The 5,904-nt window shown below is 30.6% G+C and overlaps 1 pseudogene; it reads right to left on the reverse strand.

Moving 5' to 3' along the window:
• Window positions 1-489: 489 nt before the first annotated feature.
• Window positions 490-2,340, reverse strand: LOC143568059 (uncharacterized; annotated as a pseudogene).
• Window positions 2,341-5,904: the final 3,564 nt, after the last annotated feature.

Genomic DNA, 5,904 nt, shown 5'->3' on the forward strand with positions numbered 1-5,904 from the left:
TATAAACAACCACAAACACGGAAACACCCCTTCAAAAAAGAAGATACATTAATACCAGTCAAAATTAAAACCAAAATGAAAGCACACCCCTTAGAGGATTATAAAGCTATGTTGAAAACATAAAAGAGCACAAATGGTAAGATAAAGAAGTTTTCTTTTAGTCACAGATATTATAAACTAACATAGGCTGATATATATGCATGAATCTTGTTGCTTCCAGGAAGTCATTAGCAGACAATTTGTTAATAAAAAAATGAAAAATATCCAAATAAAACATAAAAGTAAGCTTAGAAAGGGACTTTTAAATTCTCTATCCCTAGTATAGCAGGCTGGAACCATTATTATGTAGATCTTTGGCTTTTTCTAATCTTTTAAGAGACAAGTATCTTATAAATAAATAATCAGCCAAAAAGTAAACTGGGATTTTGGACAAAATTCATGTGCTACATGAAAGCCGTTGGTACAAACAGTATACACATTTTTAAACACTCAATTTTTTGTAGCAAGAAAACGCCTTTGTTCGTCATCGAGTCGTTTTAACCATGTAAGTCCAAGATCATTTCCTGATTTTGCAACATTCTCAAATTGTTCTCTTGCCAATCGGATCGGGTTAGATTTAGGCTCACCTGATTTCTTAATTTCTGCTCGAACAAGGGTTTTTTTAAATTGAATTTTGTTATAGATGTGAGAAGTTCATAGCCTGGTAGAAAAATGCATGCCATTTTGGTTTTAGCCAAAAGACAGAAAGAATCCAAGAAATGGGTCCCACTATTATATCTTAATGTCTGGATTTTAAAAATGAAGTGGGACTCTAAACATGATTAATGTCAAATGACCATAACAAATTTAGCCTGGATGCCAACAATATAAATATCAAATTGATTTTGGACTGAAGTAAAGATTTTGATAGAAAAAAGAAAATAGATTAAATTAAAGTTTTTATTTTCTCCGGGTCAATAAAAGATTATGTATTTAGTTTGTAATCATCACTGGCTTTATATGAAAAATAAAGAGCATATATTTACTTTTAGCTTAAATTTTATACAAAAATCAAAGATCATGCCTCTAATAAGAAGTGATCCACATGCTATTGCTGCCCCAGCATGACCCTACTCATAGAAAGTACAAGTTTCGTGGTTTTTTGATCTTTAGCTACATGCTATTTCACTATTTTCAGCAACTTTTTATAACTTAACAAACTTTGTTGCTAAAAAATTGAGACTTTTTTGACTTTTGAGGTGAAAAGCATGCATACAATAAGCGTAGAGATTGTACAAAAACCGACCTATACTTACTAATACGAATAATAAAACTATGAGTTATTATATTCGTACCTTCTCCGAAGCTCGATGAACTTGCAACTAAAACATATAAAATGCTAATCCTATATAAAAATAAAAATAAAAATTTAACAAATTTGGAGCAAAAACCTGAAAAGTGTCATTAGTAAGTTAGTAACTAACAGTTATGTCTTGCATTCGTATACCTGGTCGGCTGCTTTCTCCAAATAATAAAAAGCTTGTTGATCGGTGTGAATGTCCTTATTCTGAGCATAATAATATATATCATCAGTTCATGGAAATATTTACTGTTTTCACATAAAATGGAGATCATATTTAAAAACCTCGATTTTCAAGTTACGACGCGGTTCATATTAAGCATCTGCATCACCCATATCTGCAGCTCCTCTGTTGCAAAATCAAGAAAAATGAAAATGCATTTTAAGGAAACTGTTTGACATTTGAGATATATTAAAAACTTACATAGCTTTACATTGTCCAGGGACGTGATATTTCAGGTGCCATCTGGACAACCAATATCTGGCATGTGTGTTGGCATTATCAACTTCTAGAGCCATTTCAAATTTATCCTTTGCAGTCGTGGATAAATCATAAAATAACCGCATAAGGAAATAAGTATATATTAATTCAGGTAAGAACATCCGAATAATAAATACACGTTAATGTGGTTACGCATTTTCTTACCTTAAGGTGAGGAATGAGGCGTTCTTCGGGCTCACAATAATCAATCACCCTATCAACTTCCTTCAATGCATTCCACCCTTTTGCAATATATTCCATTGCCATTTTATTTCTACTGTGCAGTTCTCGCTGCAATAAAATCAAACCAATGGATGTAACACATTATTTACAATTTACTGTTTCTTTGTAAGGTCAGTTTTAAATAATATTAGTCAGTGATTTTCGTACTACGGTATGTAAAGTCCAATGCTGCATAGTTTAGGCAAATGCATATGTAAATATGTAATAGTACCTGTTGATTGAAATGAGCAAGACTGAATTTTTTCGGAGTAGAACTATCAACTATTTTCAGCAACATTTAAAGCAATAGGCGTAGGTGTTCATGCGCTTCTTGAAGTTCTCTTCTTAAAACTAGTTACATATTAAACATCTGTCCAAGGTCAGTAGGTCACTCACCAAAGTTTCAGATTTTCCTTCATAAAAGGACAGTTTTTCTAACAAAAAGTTGTGATCTTAATCAGTTACTTTTACAGTAACTAATTAATAATAGTGTACAAGACATACCATCAGTTTCAATAAGAAGCTAGTTTCACTGGTTGGCTTTAAGGTGATAACAGGGTTTCATATTTCCGAATTTAGAATTTTGGATTTCAATGATAGTTTACATTTTGGCCAAATAACGCCATCAAATAACTGCATCCGAAATTCTGAATTCCCCTAAAAGATTATGAAAGCCCACTTGGTAAATGCGCTTGTTAATTGTTACTTTGCTTTCTTCCCTCATAAACCAATCTTTTAAGACTTAAAAAAATAAAAAATGTGTATAGCAATCTCACTTGATCTTACAAACAATTAACGGTAAGTATCAAAAGTGAAACGTTTAGCCAGTCGAGTAGCAATCCTTAGAAGACATATATACGAACACATATGGTGTATTGGTGTGCATCATGTAACGTGCGTAAATAACGAGTATAAATTGATAAAATAATCATTTCATTAAATTTTTAACTAGTTACGGAATAAAGGATAACCAACAACGACCAATGGTGTCACGATTAAAGGTAGGTGCTCTAACTGAAAATCTTGTGAGTATAATTGTCATAACAGATTAGTTAGTTCATAAACAGTTAACTCATTAGCTGTCATGGGCACTTAATAATATGTGTAATCAATAATACCAGTTATAACACAATTCTCTTAAAAGGAAACCCTAACACGTACAATCGTCCACTTTATTAATGAAACAACAATGATGGAAACTTAATGTGCAACGAAAGAGAAAGATAAAAGGCATGGTTCGAGCTACAAATGAGAAAGAGAAAGATAAAAGGCATGGTTCGAGCTACAAATGAGAAAACCGGTCTTGAAAACCTCCCAATACCGTCTAAAATCATATGTTGATAAAAGACGAAGGCCTATAGAGTTTTGTGTGGGAGACTTTGTTTTGTTGAAAGTCTCACCACGGAGGGGTATAATCTGTTTTCGAAAAACAGGTAAATTGAGTCAACGGTATATTAGGCCTTTCATGGTCATTCAGGGCCGGCTCCGAGAAAACAATAAAAAAAATTTGAGCCGAAGGCGAAATTTTTTTTGAGCCGTGAGTAAAAAGAGTATTTTGTTAGGTTTAAACAATTTAATTTTGACATGGGTTTACTTGGATATAATTAGGTTGTGTAAAAAACTTTGTATAAAAATAAGATTAAGAGAGAACTTCGATTTTGGTACCTGTGGTTTCCTAAAATTATCAATTTTGGTTCAATAGTTTATTTTAGGCTTTTATGGTACAATAGTTTCAATAAACTATCAGTTTTAGTCTAACCCGCTAACGTCATCCACCAACCGTTAGTTAATACAACTTTGAGGGGCTTTTTTATTTTTTTCATAAACTTTTAATTCATATGAATTTTTGGGGTTTCTACCAAAATTAAGTATTCTATATTTTTTGTTATTTTTTAGTATTATGGTTTCTTATATTTGTTTATATATAAATATCTATACACTTTTTATTTTTAATAAATATAATTTTTTCAAAACTGACACTTTTATTTAAGTGTATATTTTTAATAAATACAAACCAAGACGTCATTCCCATTTTGATGAGCTAGCAAGGTGATTAAGATGTGAAATAATTGTTTCAAACTCTATCGAGTACAAAAATTTAGTTGTTCGAAAAAAAATGCAAACCAAGAATTAAAATTAATAAACAATTTTCAAAAACCCTCCATTTGAAAAGTAAAAAAAACAATATAAAATAAATATATGCTTTGTTTACCACCAAGAAATAAAAGCAGAAAAACTATTTTTTAAATCATTTATAGTTAGTAAAAGTGTATAATTAATGGACCTTAAAAAAATAAATATTCTGTTTTTAAAACCTAGATAATATTACAGCTATAAAAAGTTAAAATAAAACTATTCAAATACAAATAAATAAATAAATAAATACACGGTTGCATAAAAAGCTCTAGTTTCAAAAAAAAAATATTTTAAAAAATAAAAAAGTAATATTTATATATAAACAAATATAATAAACCATAATAGTTAGAAAATAACAAAAAGTATAAAACTTATATTTAGTAAAAAAAGAAAAAGAAATATTCATATGAATTAAAAATTTATGAAAAATATTAAAAAGTCCCTCAAAGTTGTATTAACTAACGGTTGATTGATGACGTTAGTATGTTGGACTAAAACTAATAGTTAATTGAAACTATTGTACCATAAAAGTCTAAAATAAACTATATGATTAAAAGTGATAATTTTAAGAAACCACAGGGATCAAAACCGAAGTTCTCTCTAAGATTAAACATGTCTCAAATGAGAATAGAACCCATAACCTTTCGGTTGGAAGTAATACCACTTTGCCACTAGACCAACCTAGTTGCTATGTAATTGAGTTTAAACAATAAATATACATATTGTTTTAATAAAAATACATATAATTTAAAAAAAAATCGGGTCTAGCGGGGTGTCGGACTTGTAGCCGTCGACCACTCCGCCACACCTTATGGCCGGCCCTGCGGTCATTGCACGAGTTGGAGAAGCTATTTACTGCTTGGAATTGTGCAAAGAAATGAACCAAATTCATAACACTTTTCACGTGTCCTGTTTACGAATCAACCTTTGTTCCAACGGATTATATGGAACTCGATGATAAAGTTAATTATGTGGAAGAACCCATGCAAATCTTAAACAGATAAACGAATAGCCTCTATAACAAAATGTTAGATCAAATGAAGGTTTGTTGGAAGCATCGGAAGGGATCGGAATAAACGTGCAAAATTTTGTAAGTAAGTTTATAAAAGTTTTATCCGCATTTATTTGGTATGTAATCGAGGACAAGACCCTCTAAGAACATGAGATAATTGTAACATCCCAAATTTAATATGTTTGTAATTAAAGTTTTATATGTGGATAAAAGAGAAATTACCAAAATAGACATGTTTGACAAATATTTTTTCAAAATAGACTTTGACTTTCAACCAACAACTCACTGAGCATTCTTCTTTGAACCAATCAAATTGCACCATGCAGATGAAGTCGTCAACAAGTTTATTTTTAATTTGTTATAAATAATTAAAGATGATGTGTAGCGTAAACTTGTTTACAAGTACTAGTAAAGTTACAACCATATTTAAAGCATGAATATATGGATTGATTTGAATAAATCTAAAACATGAATATGTGGATTGTGATTGACTGGATATGATAAGTACCATTTTTATAGTCCGATATCGTTACGTGTATATTTTATAAAATATGCATGGTGTGGGAATTGGAATTCAATTTGATTGAAAATGGTACTTGAAAGTTTTAATCATACTATGTATGCTCTCACTTAATTTTAGCTAACGGTGCTTAATCGATGCTTTTTAGGGATATCACCACAAAAGGGGAGGCTTGAGATTCATACAAGTCTTGG

The sequence above is a fragment of the Bidens hawaiensis genome, unplaced genomic scaffold, assembly GCF_021521415.1.
Source record: "Bidens hawaiensis isolate Kalapana, Puna unplaced genomic scaffold, B.hawaiensis_p1.1 tig00023795_1, whole genome shotgun sequence".
Classification (NCBI taxonomy): Eukaryota; Viridiplantae; Streptophyta; class Magnoliopsida; order Asterales; family Asteraceae; genus Bidens; species Bidens hawaiensis.